The 16407-nt window shown below is 44.6% G+C and overlaps 1 long non-coding RNA gene across 3 annotated transcripts; it reads left to right on the forward strand.

Annotated features, from left to right (window-relative positions):
* Positions 1 to 5166: 5166 nt before the first annotated feature.
* Positions 5167 to 11626, forward strand: LOC124699275. Of its 3 annotated transcripts, none has more exons than XR_007001341.1 (3): positions 5167 to 5186; positions 5838 to 5987; positions 11497 to 11626. It is a non-coding gene; the product is annotated as an uncharacterized LOC124699275 (long non-coding RNA). The 3 variants fall into 3 exon arrangements; XR_007001339.1 differs by lacking the exon at positions 5167 to 5186 and adding an exon at positions 5699 to 5739 and having other exon boundaries at positions 5838 to 5992; XR_007001338.1 differs by lacking the exon at positions 5167 to 5186 and adding an exon at positions 5699 to 5739.
* The last annotated feature ends 4781 nt before the right edge of the window (positions 11627 to 16407 follow it).

Genomic DNA, 16407 nt, shown 5'->3' on the forward strand with positions numbered 1-16407 from the left:
ACAAGATCCAACAATGAAACACAATGAGGAGAAGACAACCATCTAGCTACTGCTATGGACCCATAGTCCAGGGGTGAACTACTCACTCATCACTCCGGAGGCGACCATGGCGGTGAAGAGTCCTCCGGGAGATGAATCCCCTCTCCGGCAGGGTGCCGGAGGCGATCTCTCGAATCCCCGAGATGGGATTGGCGGCGGCGGCGCCTCGGTAAGGTTTTCCGTATCGTGGCTCTCGGTGCTCGGGGGTTTCGCGACGGAGGCTTTAAGTAGGCGGAAGGGCAACGCGGGGGCCACACGAGGGCCCCACATGCCGGCTGGCGCGGCCGGGGCCGGGCCGCGCCGCCCTAGCGTGTCGGCGCCTCGTGGCCCCACTTCCTTTCCCCTTCGGTCTTCCGGAAGCTTCGTGGCAAAATAGGACCCCGGGCGTTGATTTCGTCCAATTCCGAGAATATTTCGTTACTAGGATTTCCGAAACCAAAAACAGCTAGAAAACAACAATCGGCTCTTCGGCATCTTGTTAATAGGTTAGTGCCGGAAAATGCATAAATACGACATATAATGTGTATAAAACATGTAGATATCATCAATAATGTAGCATGGAACATAAGAAATTATCGATATGTCGGAGACGTATCAATGGGTTTTAGACACTCTACTATACCATGCCACCCAACCTTTAGGAGGATTAGGCCAGGCTCGCAGGCAGTCGGCCCAGGAAGTCAGATCTAAATTCTGGTTCACGAAGGGGATTCTATTGGCCTCGCATGAGATTAAGTGAGCGGGACTTTCGGAAGAACGGGGGCCAAGACACATAGAGTTTGGGAGAGAAGGATGTGGCAGCAAGATGTCTGAAACCTAAAATTAATAACGGAATAGGACATTAATTCAGGTGTTTGCTGTTTAATCCTAACATTGATTCGAATGGCGAAGAAGCGGTTAAGGATTACCTTCAGACCGGAAACCATGGCGTTGGCGTTGGATGATTCCGCCATTTGATGCGCTGTGGAGTTGGGACGGCGCGGTTGAGATCTGAGATTCGTGGAGCTGCTTGGGCGGCGATTTGGGGATCTGAGGTTGCTTTCTCAGACGGAGGTCGCAGGTTACCGTTTGGAGGGGCAATTGGGCTGGCCTTACTCGTGTTTTATGGTAAAGGCCGATGCGATGCCATCGGCTCTTTTGGGGGATTAGTTGACTTTGACTATCGGCAAAATTAACTGGAAACACTTCTTCATTAATAATAGGGGTTTTTACAGTGAAGAGCCGATTGCTCAAGAGAGGAAGAATAAAAGAAGAGCCGATTGCTCGAGAGCTACTAATCCTACACCTGCTAATCCTCGCCGGCCTCGTCGTCGGCATCGTAGCTGCCGTCGGCGCTGCTTCCGGAGAGTTCCTCGTCGCTGCTGCCCCAGCCCTCGGCCGGAGCCTCTTCTTCCTCGTCATCATCATCGTCTTCGCTGTCCGCCCAAGCACGGAAGCGCTTCGCCGGCGGATACCTAGCGGAGGAGGAGGAATCATCCTCCTCCTCTTCCTCCTCTTCTTCTTCTTCCTCCTCCTCGTCGGAGGAGGTGAAGTTCGCCCAGGAGTGGAGGTCGTCTTCGCTCTCGCTCTCCAGCTCCCCTTCAATGAGGAATTGGAGGTCGTCCTCCCCATCGGTCAGGGGTAGGTCACCATCTGACCCGACGAGGGCCTCGGGTGGCCCATCTGGCACATAGTCAAAGTCCCACTCTTGCTCGCTCGAGGAAGAAGATTGGAAAGAGAGGCCTGATGAGACGGAGGAAGAGGAAGACATTGCTACAGGGAAAGAGGATTTTTTTGGTGCCGATGGTTGGAACAGAACAAGGGGATGAAGAGGCGAGCCATTCGGCACAGTTAAATAAAGGGGTATAGTGGAGATTTAATGCCACTACGATTTCCGAGGAAGTGATGTTAAAGCTATCAAATCTTGCAGAGAAGTTGATAAGGCAAGGCATCATGATGAAGGATACTGCGACGATTTTGCTCTGCCACGACATGACCCGACGAAGAAAATAAACAGAGTGATTTTGGAATTGTCATTTCCAAAACCAGGGGGGCACGTGTTATCACCAGAATTTGACCGGATCAGAGGTGGGCCGCGATTAAGATGGGCTTGAAGAATATACCTGGAAGAAATACATTCAATCGGCCTTGTATACAAAGTTGGGCTAGTTTGCCCGTGTATCTGTAAATATAGTAGGATACGTGTCGGTTAGATAGAATTTGGCTCGTGCACGGTTGGGATTACTCCCACGTTAGAAAGTCTACGGACTATAAATATGTATCTAGGGTTTTTGAGAAAAACAACAATCACGTTCATCACAAACCAATCTAGGCGCATCGCCAACCCCTTGTTTCGAGGGTTTCTTCCGGGTAAGCATCATGCTGCCTAAATCGTATCTTGCGATCTAGGCAGTACACGTTTATTCGCTCGTTCATGCGTTGCTCGTCGCTGAAGCCTTGTTGATGGCGAGCAACGTAGTTATCATAGATGTGTTAGGGTTAGCATTGTTTCATTGTATCATATGCTTTCGTCCATGCAACCCTTAGACGTCTAGCCGCCCTTACACCTATCTTAGGTGTAAGGGCGGCACCTCGCTTGATCATTATTTAGTAGATCCGATCCGTTATGATTGCTCCTTGTTCTTCAAGGATTAGTTTAATATCTGCATAGTTAGGCCTTGCAAACGGGTTGAAGGATCCAGTAGCACGTAGGGTGTAGTTTGCTAGCCCTAGATGAGATGTTCCGGGGATCAACTTCATGTTGGTTTTGAGGCCTTATCTAGGGTCGATTTATTATCACCGTGCGTGGCTGCCAGGCTCAATCACGCGTAGGATGTTCCGATTATGTGGTGAAAATCCTAAATCGTCGTAGGTCGTTTTAGCTTTATATTAATCAAGCAGGACCACCATGTGATCGTATACCTCATACAGATCATGGGTGGATCGGCTCCCTGAGCCGATTCACAGGACAACCTGAGAGCCGATCGAGGCTCGTATTTAATGTTTACGTGTATGCCATGCAGGAAACTAAGCGAAGCAAATCCATCACCTTCCTGACCAGTTATAGGTCAGGTGGCACGCCCTTGCACCAGCATCGGACGTGCGTGCCGAGGCTTTGCGGGCCGTCGCTCGAGGGACCAGTGCCAGCCGCAGTCCTGGGAGCCTCCCGGCTCTACTGTGTTGCCTGTCGCTGCTCGCCGGTGGGTTTCTGACCGCAACACGATGACGGTAGGGGTGGAGGAGGAGGAAGACGCGGCGGCTCCTCCTCCTTGACGCGGAGCCGACCCCTCCTCCTCCATGCGGCGGCCCCTCCTCCTCCACGCCGCATCGGCTTGTGCTGCTGGTGGCGGGGATGGGTGGAGCGTGGCGGCATGCGGCCCTCGCGGAGGAAGGAGGCGGCAGCGGCGACGGCGACGCTCACCATGGAAGGCGACGGCGCGCGGCGGTAGGGAGAGGAAGAGGGGTGGAGGAGGAAGTACGGGCGGGGGAGGGGGTACGGTTGGATATAGAAGGCACTATTTCTGTGGCGCACCAGCACAAGTGCGCCACAGAATCAACTACTTCTGTGGCGCACCAAAACCAATGCGCCACAGAAACACTTATTTCTGTGGCGCAGCACGCCATGTTCGCCACAGAAATACCTACATTAATAATTGGTGGTGGCAGGATGTGGGCCCCACATAATTTCCGTGGCGCACGGTTCAGTAGTGCGCCACAAAAATAGCTTATTTTTGTGGCGCATTCTTCCTCGTGCGCCACAAAAAATCTTTCTGTGGCGCATTTCTGCTGGTGCACCACAGAACTAAGCTCCACCTATAATCATTTCCCTACTAGTGTTTGTATCTTGCCTGGACTGTGAATAAAAGAGTAGTTCCTACATATAACGAGAGTTCTTTGTACCTTTTGTATCAAGTTTCCTTCGCAGCCAGTGCTTTCAGTTAGAAGAGATATATTCATATCCAATAACTAGCATATGATCCATTAGTAGCAAGTACGCTTCTAAACAATTGTGTGGCTATTGCCTTTTGTCTAGAGTAGGTGACGGTTCCCGAGGTTTTCCTTGGCTACAACTCATATTGTGTGCCCGTCAGCAGTTAGGGTTTGACCGAGTGATCAACCTTAAAGTGTGATGGTTGTTTGATTTTTATTGTGGTGTATATACATTATGACATTTCTTTCACTATTAGTACTTTACAGTCTTGTATGCATGCTCTCATCTTTTATTTGTATCAGTCCACTTGTCCAGTTAACATTTACATGGTCAGCTCCTTTAATATATTTTAGACATAGCCAAGATTTTGGTGTCAACTCTACTTGAGAGAAGGGGAGAAAGGACGATCTAAAACTGATCTACTGTGCTCCAGTAGTTATTAATTTCAGGCAATTAGTTGATCAGACAATGCAAGTACACTGTGTACAGTACCTGCTGCTAACTGAGTTTAATAGCTTCCTTTGATGTAGGGTTATTGGTGAAGGCTGGTGCAGTAGATTTTTACTTGGTGTCATTTGTTAGTTTGATATGCATCGTTAGGTGCTCATTTGCAGGCCAAATATTTTTAGTTGCACGAGTCGAAATATTGTGTACAAATCCGTCTATATCGAAGGACAAAATTCATGAATATTTGCTGCCGCATAAGTGTTTTTTCCCTCTTATTACTAAGCGCTAGACTGCAGCTATACAAGTTCTTCTCCATTCCTTTTTTGGTCATTTAATGCCCAATGCTGACTAACAAAACGCTATGTTGATGTCTGAAGCTTTAATGTAAATTGATTACTCTTTCAACACTTAAGTGCATCCTCTATATTTTCTTCGAGGTTCGTTTTCTTGGATAACCATGTCTGTTGCACCAGCATCTAACTAAGGGCGACGTCACTTGCTGTTAATTAATATACCCCCTGTTCTTCTACTACTCACATCTCAACTGTTTAATATGCTCTACTCCGTTCTGCTGTCAGATTTACGGAGAAGGAAAGAAATCCACCATATTGTTGGCTTCCTCCAAGTATTTAGATCACTGCTGCTATTCATGTGTCTGTATTGAATGGTATCCACTGTCCACTGTCCACATGTAGTTTACTTACTGGTCCTGTTTAGTGCATGAAAAGTGACCTCAAGATCTCATTTTAATTTTCGCAAAAAAAAAAAGATCTCATTTTAATAGAGGCTGGTAAATTAATTTCTAATTTTATATAGTAAAGTGTATTTGTTTCTACCTTACTTATTTTGAGAGCGAGTGTCAGTTTTAAATTTGTCTTATTTCGACCATTTGATAGTGATAGCCAGCTCCTAGGGTAGATGCAGAAATGACTAAATGCTAGGTTTAAACGATTCTCTCATCTTTGTTTTCTCTAAAACTAACTAACTCTTGGTTTGGCTCATATTTCTCGTACTTGGTTCCTTTTTTTACTCACAATCATGTAGCCTTCTAGATTCTTTAGTAGTTTTGCACACAGTTTTCTAATGTAGTTGTTGTGACTTATTGGTGAACCCAAAAGTGTCCAGGGACGAATGGACTATTATTTTTCTATTATATCCTTTATTTGTGATGTGAATGAGGAAAGGGGAGCTATTATTCTAAGTATCATTTTTCGTCATGTGTTCATAGACGATTGCTCATGCTCCTCTCAGATTATGGGCATATGAATACACACGATTTCAGTTATAGTGTCATCACACAATGGCAGTGGGTAGTGCCATGTTGATGTGAGATTTTGAGAGAGGTGGGGAACTAAATAAATGCAGAGACTTTGAGAGGAGATGAATAAATTGTGGTTAGTGTATATGGGCAGTGATAATATTTATAGACTATTTTGTTCAGGACGGCGAGGGAACAAAGGGAGCCTGATTATATGCGCACGGAATTATTTTACACAAGATGATTTTCAGAGCACCTCAAAATTGGGCTATGCATGTAACCATCTCAGTGTGCTGTTTTGCGCATTCTAGGTGTACTGCTACAATATTCAAGGTGAGGTTACTGACTGATCAAAGAAAAAGAGACGAGTTTGTTCTATTCAAGTTTATTGTGCATTCTATTTTCGCGAAATAGTTACTAGACTTTAATCCTGAAACTGAAGTAGTAAAGTATATTATTACGGTGGATTTTGTGACCACTTAACTTGGTTTTCTATTTACAATTATTTACCTTCGTGCAAAAATTCGCAGTGACCTTATTATTCGATGAAATAAATACGACTAGGAGCAGAGGGGCGAATTCAATGCCCACTCCCATATAACGAAACACAAGTGCTGGGTGTTCTTTGATTGCTTATTAGGAAAGATAGTGTCGTCGGTGCATAAGTTAACCAAGCACACCATATTCAAGCTTAGCACCTCCGTATTTAGACCTGCTATCAAGATTACTTGATCGGATTTTATTGCTTTTCTCTAGCACACATGATAATCTACCACTTAGACACTTCACTAATTTTTCGGCATATTTTGCATGCTTTCTTGATTCCTGAGTGTGAGTAGCTTGCAGCTTCTTTTCCTATACCTGCACTCTCACTAGTAGGAAAACCCTTATAGGCGAAACTTAGTTCTGTAGCGCACCGTTTTGAGTGCGCCACAGAAACTTATTTTGTGGCGCACAAAGCTCGGTGCGCCACAGAAATAGCTTAATTTTGTGGCGCAGCAGCCGACCATGCGCCACAAAAACTTGGCGGGCCCCACAACCTGTCACCCCCAATTATCGGTGTACGTATTTCGTGGCGCACGCGGTGCGCCACGTAAATTACTCTTTATGTGGCGCACTTGCTTTGGTGCGCCACGGAAGTAGTTGATTCGTGGCGCACTTGATCCGGTGCGCCACGGAACTAAGGAACTTAGCTATATCATCCCGTGCCCTCCCCCGCCCACGCCTGTTCACCTCGATCCGTACCGCGCGCCTCTCCCCTCTCCCCTCTCCTCACCGCGCGCCGCCATGGTCGTCGCCATCGCCGTCGCCGTCGCCGCCGCCTTCCTACGCGAGGGCCGCCGCCGCCACGCTCCTCCCATCCCCGCCACCTGCAGCACAAGCTGCCGCTACGGCGAGGAGGGGCCGCCGCGAGGAGGGGCCGCCGTCGCGTCAAGGTGGAGGAGCCGCCGCGACCTCCACCCTTGCCGTCGTCGTCGGTGAGCTCCTCCACAACCGTTGTTGTCGTCGGTGAGCTCCCCCCCTCTTCCTCCCCTCCCCTCCCTCTTCCTCCCCCGCGCGAGCACAACGTGCTCGACGAAATGCTCGCTCTGGATGTATTGCTGCTGTTGCTCCGGATGCATTGCCCCTAATCGTTTTGCTTCATATGGTGTTCATATGCATTGCTCGCTGCTCGCTAGTGATGCTTATTGGAGTGTTCTATATGTTGTTCCGAACCTGTACAATGTGACAATGAAATTGTTCTGAACCGTACCTGTATATGGTGTTCATATGCATTGCTCGCTGCTGCTAGTGATGCTTATAGAAAGATGTGACAATGAAATTGTCTATGCTTATAGAAATTGGAGTGTTCTATATGCTTATAGAAATTGTCTATGCCTCTGCCTCTGCCTCTCTGTACTTGTTCTATAAATCCTTGTCTGAACCTGTACAAGGTAATGAAGACTTGCTCACTTGGTATTGCTTGCTAGTTGGACATTTGGTTGGTTTTGATGCTACTGGTTCATTTAAATGCATGAAATGCTACTATGGTATGCTATCGTGGTATCCTTGTGAAGAAAATGATGGATTCTTGTGAGCTTATGGTATGCTACTATGCTATCTGTGGTATCCTGGTTGCCTCCTTAATTGATGCCCTATGATCCAAATTACTATATTATTGGATTGAGTGTTATGGCTACTGCTTGTTTGCTCTCCAAATTACCAAGTGATGAATATATAATCCCTTTGGAGCATCTGCCCCATGCTATATATGTGTATTTGACCATGCTTATGATGGATTTCTTTTAAGGACTCTAGCTAGATTAGAGGGGAAAAGTTGCTCGCTTTGTTGCCTATGATAATGGATCATCAAATGTTTCCCTTTGTCCCTGGTTGCCTCCTTAATTGATGCCTTATGATCCAAATGACCCAAGTCCCTTGCATGATCCCATTTGTCCCTAATGTTGCTTAAGATGAATAAATTCCCTCTAATCACCATTTGGAGATCAAGACTAGTTCTTGATTTCCATTAGCTAGACTCCAATATTAAAAATTTCTCCCAAATATGGAGACAAACATTTTAACATTACCCCAATTGATGCCTTTGTCCCTGGTTGCCTCCTTAATTGATGCCTTATGATCTATTTCTTGTTGGCTTTGATGAAAATAGAGATATCCACGGTAGGGGATCATGTAAATGAATGCCACTGTGGTATCCTTTGAAGAAAAAGGACTGTTTCGATGGTTTTAAAAGGCTAGGTGGTGCTAGGTGATTAAGTTGGCTACCAAGACTTGTCTCATCCGGTTAGTTGGGATATGCTATGTGTTGTTGCTTGTTTAGGCATATCTATCACTTACTTGGATTTCATCGGTTCTTGATTGGCCTCTCTTTTGCCAGCATCACTTGGTCTATATACCAAGTGATGAATAATCCCTTTGGAGCATATGCATGCTATGTGTGTTTGTGCATCTTGACTTATGTCACCATGGTTGCTGGTTTGGTGGTGTTTTTGTACTTGTCGATGATTAGATGGTTGGTCGATCACTCGTACACTCGGGGTGGAGCAAGTGAGGCTTGGTGTGATGGCACAAATATCAATATCTTGTGCATCCTACCTGGCCTCACTTACTCCATCCCTCGGATGTTAATATTTGTTTCGACCAACAAAGTATGAGGCATTCCATTTAGTTGATACCACTTGGCTCTTTCTTCCATTTTAGTGCCGATGATTAGAATGTTCGGTCAATCTGTACACTCCGGGTGTCGCTAGTGAGCCTGGTGTGATGGCACAAATATCAATCTCTTGTGCATCCTACCTGGCCTCACTAACGCCATCCCGGGATGTTCATATTTGTTTCGACCAACAAAGTATGAGGCATTCCATTTAGTTCATACTAGCTACTTCTTAATTGCATTGGCCTTTCTTCCATTTTAGTGCCGATGATTAGAATGTTTGGTCACCTATACGCCGCAATATACTTTGTAGACGAGCCCCCCTTTCCCGGCCGCCGTTCCGTGAACGAGTCCTTGATGAGACAACAACGCCGACATGCCTCTCCGGCGCAGCACCACTTTTCTTCTCTCGCCGTCCGAGTACGTGAACGAGTCCTTAATGCCAAGACGGTGCCGGCCTCCCTAGCATCATGCCGACCCCTGTTGTCGCGCTTCGGGCCGTGTCGATCATGCGCCCTGCACTCTTCGCCTTCTTGCCCGGTGAACGAATAGACTAATCGTTGGAATAAGGAAGCCGATGACGGCCGATCGCAATTTAATCTTGCGACCGGCTGTCATCGGTTTCCTTATTCCAACGATCAGCCTATTGGTTCACCGGGCAAGAAGGCGAACAGTGCAGGGCGCGGGACACACGGCTTGAAGCGCGGCAACACAGCCCGGCATAATGCTGGGCAAGCCGGCACGGTCTTTGCATCAAGGACTCGTTCACTGGACAGCGAGGGACTGGCGTGGTTCTGCGCCGGAGATGCAGATCGGCGTTGTTGTGTCGTCAAGCACCCGTTGACGGAACGCCGACCGGGGAAAGGGGGCCCTTCCGCAAAGTATTTGTGTTGACCAACAATGTATGAGGCACATATTCTATTTTGTCATTCCATTTGCTTTGAGATTTTCAAAATGCCGATGATTAAAATGTTTGGTCACCGTACACTCGGGGGTGGCGTAAGTGAGCCTGGTAAGATAGCACAAATATCAATCTCTTGTGCATCCTACCTGGCCTCGCTTACACCATCCCTAAATGTTAATATTTGTGTTGACCAACAATGTATGAGGCACTTATTCCATTTTGTCATTCCATTTGCTTTGAGATTTTCAAAATGCCGATGATTAAAATGCTTGGTCACCGTACACTCGGGGCGGTGTTAGTGAGCCTCGTGTGATTGCACAAATATCAATCTCTTGTGCATCCTACCTGCTCGCTAACTCCGTCCCGGAATGTTAATATTTGTTTCGACCAACAAAGTATGAGGCCCTTGTCATTCCATTTGCTTTGGTATTTTCAAAATGCCGATGATTAAAATGTTGGTCACCGTACACTTGGGGGTGGCGTAAGTGAGCCTCGGTAAGATAGCACAAATATCAATCTCTTGTGCATCGGACTTGGTCTCACTTACGCCATCCCTAAATGTTAATATTTGTGTTGACCAACAATGTATGAGGCACTTATTCCATTTTGTCATTCCATTTGCTTTGACATTTTCAAAATGCCGATGATTAAAATGTTTGGTCACCGTACACTCGGGGGCGGCGTAAGTGAGCCTGGTAAGATAGCACAAATATCAATCTCTTGTGCATGGGACTTGGTATCACTTACACCGTCCCTGAATGTTAATATTTGTGTTGACCAACAATGTATGAGGCATTTATTCCATTTCTCTTGTGCATCGGACTTGTTGGTCTCACTTTCTTCCATTTTCATCATAGTAGGAAATGGATGAAGGACCCCGATGCAAGCGAGCCTGGTGGGTAGAGATGACGGAGCAAAGGAGGAACCGGATGAAGACTACTTTGTATCTCGAAATTGTGAATTTTGTATGAATTAAGAGTTGTATGCAAAACATTTGACACTTGCCACTATATATGTATCTCGATCGGGCTCTAAGTAATGTGATGATGATGTCTATGTTATATCTGTGCAATGTACATGATATTTATATTATATCTGAATGTTGCTGTATATAACCTGTGTATCTGTGTATCTGTATTGCTGTCTATAAACTGCATGTGTATGTGTATAGCAGGCAGCACAAAATCGTGTATAATACAAGCAAATTCTGTGGCGCACTAAAAACCAATTCTGTGGCGCACGCTTTTCTGTGGCGCACCTAAGAACACGTGCGCCACAGAAACCTTAATTCTGTGGCGCACGAGCAGGTGCGCCACAGAAACCTTATTTTTGTGGCGATGTTTCTGTGGCGCACCTCCCATGCGCCACAGAATCCATTTTTCGTGCGCCACTGATGAGGCTTTTCCTACTAGTGTCTATTGAGATTTTGTTATTATGAATTTATATTGGTAGACAAATTACTTTGTTACTAAATTTGTTATAGGTTAATTTATGTACTTAAAATGTAATATATCAGCAGCAGAAATCAATATATTTGTTACTTGCATTTCTCCAAATCCTAATGTTTATGCGCCGGTAGTAATCTGCTCCTGCTTGTGCGCTATAATTGTGGAACTTTTTTTTGTATATGCTTGAATCCCGTATGGAAGGTGGTTCGATCCCACTAGCATGGACATTTCAAATATTCTAGAATGAACAAATAGATTGCGAATTTGATATACAACCCCAGTAGTGTTTGTACATGTCCCTTTGCTAACCCATATTCTATTTAAACTATTTTTTAGGCATGCACAACCATCAAAGAATTCGCATGTGGAGACATTGGCCAAGAAGAATAAAACCTAACTTATCATCTTCATATTGAGTCGGTGTCAGACAACCATTCCAGTTGGCATGATTATCTTTTGTTTGTTTCAGGCTCAACGTGGTACCAGCCTCTGATTCCAGCTTTGCTTTTCCCAGAAGTCTTAGCTTTTAGTGTTATAAACTTCTTATAGATGTTTCTTCTGTGTTCTTCTCATTCCCTGGACTACAAAGAATTTGTGTTATTCCTTTATGGTCGTTTGGTACATCTGAAGTAGGTGCCCTCTTTCTGATAATGGTAGTAGAATTGGTTACCTTATATTACCAAGTTTCATGTTTAGTGAATCTTGGTGGAGACTGATGAAAGATGAAACATCTGTATGCAGTTTCTGTTATGTGTGATATATTTTCCTACATTCTTTACATCGATTTGTATGTTTAACATTGTTTTTATCAGGTGCTAAAATATCATTTATGTATGTGTGATGCACATGTTTTTGTTTAATAGTACCTGATAGTTCTCTCAGCCTACTATGAAGTGCTTTACAAATTTTTTATCAATGGGAAAATATGGGGTGTGCGCCACTCCTAATTGCTTCCAGTAACTAAAATTATGAGTTTCAGGAGTTATGGAGATTTTTACCTTAATTACTTTAAGTAAAACCTAAAAAATGTATTATCATATTGGCAGGATTTTGTTTATCATATTTTATAATTCAGAATTTTGAGGCAATTAAGATTTCTTTGCAATTAAATTTAGAAGAGTCCCTTATTTACTTATTAAAAAATTAGAAAAAACTTATTGCTTAACATGTGGCAATGTAAAAATTCTCAATACAAACTAAAAGAAACGAATAGTCCTTTACCAAGTGCTCAAACTAGGCAAAGCGCATTTTTTTTACCCGTTGTGGTGCCATTTTCTTAAAAAGATCATTGAAGTTCTTCTTATGTTTCTCACGTGTAGTACTTTTGTACAATTCCTCATTACTACTTACTAACAAACAACCTCCTCTACGAGTCGTCTTTACTTTCTATATGGATTCCTGAACATATATATCATCCTCCACCGGTTAGGAATCAGTTCCAGCACTTCAATTTCTCAATATGGGCAGCATGATTCAATTGCAGTTGACATTGTCATCTCTCATGCTTAGTTGAGTCGACCATTGAAACATATTACCGAGGGTTAAACTGTCGGTTATTACCTATCCCCGTCAACTATTTGTGCTTATAACCGATAGTTACAATTTGACCGTCGACCATTCCCGTGAATAGCCGATGGTATACGTTTACCGTCGATTATAAACCATAATACCAGACCGTGAAATTTGAACCGTTGGCTATTAGTCTGCACCTTCGGGCATGAAGTTAAATAACCGAGGCAATAAACTATACCATCGGTTATTAGTGTCCATACCCGAGGTTACCAATAACAGTCGGTCTTTAATGCTGCCGTTGACTATTAGCGTATTATCCGAACGGGCCGTCGGCTATTAGAATGCATCGTCGTGAAGAAAGGGATTTCTAGTAGTGTATATGTAGATTCATCGGAAGTTGATTAGCTTGCATATCTCATATAAATATTTTCAGCCCCAGGAGACGTGGTCTTATTGTGTACCAAGAATAGTTCGCTGATAATTATGGCATGTACTTCTGAAACTAATTTATTAAAACACTTATGGTGTAGTACGTCTGGTTATATATATAACATGTTTATGGGAAAGTCTATTGCAGATTGAATTTGTATCTATTTTCACCTTGTCCGCGTGGTTTTTGGTTGCAACTTGGCTCTTTGCACGATATATTTTTAATCAGTGGCACTTTGAGCGGCAGAGCACGGTAGATGTGATTGAGCAGATTTGAGGAGAACGAGGGGGCACGTCTATGTTTGTGGATCAAGGTTGAGAGGATTGGTGGATAAGTGAACAAGAGCACGAGCCATGACAAGCGAATTCAAAATTATAAGCATTTACAGTATTCAATGCAGCCAGGAGCAAACATAAATTGTTAAGTCAGAATGTGATGCGACTACGTGTGTTCTTTTAATTATAGCTAGCATTATAGCAAATTTCATGTGTTCGATTGTCAGCATCCAGCTCTCCTTCCCGTGAAAAAGAGACCAACGCCTACGCCTCAAAGGAAAACATGCAGCATCGTCACCCTGGTGCCTCGTAGCCACCAAGGGCAAGCAAAGAGTCCTGGGTGGAGATAGACATCCAGCAAGAACGAGTTTCCTCTTGAACGGACACGAATTTCGTCGTATGTGTAGGTGACGGCAGGGTGGGTCGTCAAAACGGTCGTACGTACTCCCGTGCGCGCGAGGAAAAGAAAGAGCCGAGAGAAAAATATGTACTACGTATTTGGTGTTTTACTGTATTTCTCAAAAAAAAAAAAAGAGCCGAGAGAAGACCAGAAAGAAAGGCGATTCTTCCGTTCCCGTGCGCGTGAGTCGGGAGAAGAAAAGGCCGAAGGCTATGAAGATAGGTGGGCTTGAGGCCCAGTTGGTGCCTCATCCGGTCCTTGAGTGAGCTGGGTCCGAGTCCGGCTCGTAGACGTAATATATCTACGGCGTGTTTCATCTATATAGATCAATCGAGATCGAGACACCACCGCATCACGAGTCACTCAATCCACCGGAGAGGAGAATCGGTCGGTCGGTCGGCGAGTCGAGCAGCGCCACCGATGGCCGGCTCAGACGAGCCGCTGGTGACCCTCGACGAGGTTCCGTTGACACATTCCGACGGGCAGGAGTTGATGGCCAGCGGAGAGATCCCGTTCGTCGGCGAGGACAAGGATGCATCGGAGATTCCGGCGTTCATGGAGAAGGTGCACCAGATACTGATGGACAGCGCCAAGCGGTGCCTTGCGAAGGGTGACAGTTCTCGGTTTCGGTCCCTGGTATTGGAAGAAGACGAGATCACCAGCTCGGTGGAGACAGGGAGTGCAGAAGCGGTGATGGACGAGATGCAGACGGAGAAGTACGACACTCCATGAGCCAGCAGTGTGTATGATGGATGTAGCTTTAATCCATTTGTCCCAGATCTCGTCCTTCTCGTTATTACTTCTCCAGACTAATTAAGCTATGCTTGTTGAACAGTTACCTTCTACATTAAACATGTTCTAGATTTGTTCAAATTTGGATAACTTAGTCACTATGAAGTATTTGATTTGATATTCTCAATTAATTGTTGTAATTGATTCGCATCAACGAATTCAGTTAGCTAATTGATTCACAGCAACGAACTCGGTTAGCGATGTGTAGTCAATAGGAAGTATTTGATTTGATATTCTCAATTAATTGTTGTAATTGATTCACAGCGACGAACTCGGTTAACGATCTGTATGGTCCCTAACTCTCATGTCCCCTGTGTTTGGTCTATGAACTCCTTCTAGCCACATACATGTTGCTAAATATAGTCTGTAAATTAACTGGATCGAAACGAGTGTTATACGATCGCGCTAGGGATCAACCTACAGTTTTTCCGAGTGCCTTCTTTTTCAACAGCGAGTCTTAACGGAGAAAATTATAAAATACCATCACAACTGGGGATATAAGGTAACAAAAAGCCTTTTGCAAACTCTCAGTTAGAGCTCGATGAATTTGTTGTTCAGGTTTGTGGTGTGGGGGTTGTTTTTTGCTTTTGGATTTTCTTGGTTCAGGGTGGCCCTAACAAAACATCACCGTCTTTTTTTTAACAAAAAAACAACAACTCCATAGTACTACCTCCGATTCAAGGAATAAGGTGCCCTCGTTTTACGTGTTTTCCGTTTGACTGAGAACAAATATATAAAAATTCTTTGTATGAAATTAGCGTTATTAGAAAGTGCTTTTCAATACGAATCCAACAATACTAATTACATATAATATAACTAAGATTTTGTTGTTCAACTTTTATGGTCAAAATTCACTTTGGAATACGCGTGCGCCTTATTCTTTGGGACGGAGGTAGTACATAACATGACAAACTACCAATCTTCTATCATAAGACGTGTCGTAAATGATTTAACTATGATTATGACATGTATAGGGCCCTCTGCTGAGCTGATGTGACTAGTCCCAACCAAACTGTCATTTGGCTGCACCATCAAACCTCTCTCTCTCTCTCTCTCTCCCTCCCTCCCTCTCTCTCTCTGGCATTCTATCGAGCACGTCGCCAACACCTACACACCAAGGTGGTATTATGGGAGATATAGGAGGACACCATCAGCTTAGTCGTCTAGGCCATCAGAGCTTGCCGGCCTCATAACACCCCCCCCCCAATCAGCCGTTCACGGCCAACCTTGTAGGTTGGAGAAGCAGAGATGGCCCACGGACATGATAAAACGTGGAGGAAAACGGCCAATAATGGCTGACACACATGCACTTCATGGACGCCGCCACATCCTTTTTGGGATAAAGGGTGCTTGGTGAACCATGTCATGCATACATTACAGTTCATTTTTATGTCTGCGATGATAGAGGAACATCAGGAATGTCATGCATTTTTGTTTACCTATATATACATCGATTGTTATGTCTATTTTTGAGCATCAAAAAGACGACAAGCTGGTGATTGTCGTTTTGGACTTACCCAATGAGGATGGGCATTCACATCATGAGATCCAAATATTTCTTACTTGTCGAGTTTTCACATTACTTTCCATTAGCGACTTCATGATCAACATGTTATTTTTTTCATGAATACATGTAGCCGCGTATAGCCGCGTTGCATTCACCTAAGGCTGGTCATAGTGGGGAGTAACTTAGACTAGTAATATATGCCATGTTACTAGTCTAGGTTACTACCTTCATAGTGGGTACTCCCTCCGATCCGGTATTCTGGGCTTACTAGAAATTGCAGCGCGACCAAGGCGAAAAACGATTGGCTCCTCGTTTTGTATGTATCCACCAA

This window comes from Lolium rigidum, chromosome 3 (genome assembly GCF_022539505.1).
Source record: "Lolium rigidum isolate FL_2022 chromosome 3, APGP_CSIRO_Lrig_0.1, whole genome shotgun sequence".
NCBI classification, from domain to species: domain Eukaryota; kingdom Viridiplantae; phylum Streptophyta; class Magnoliopsida; order Poales; family Poaceae; genus Lolium; species Lolium rigidum.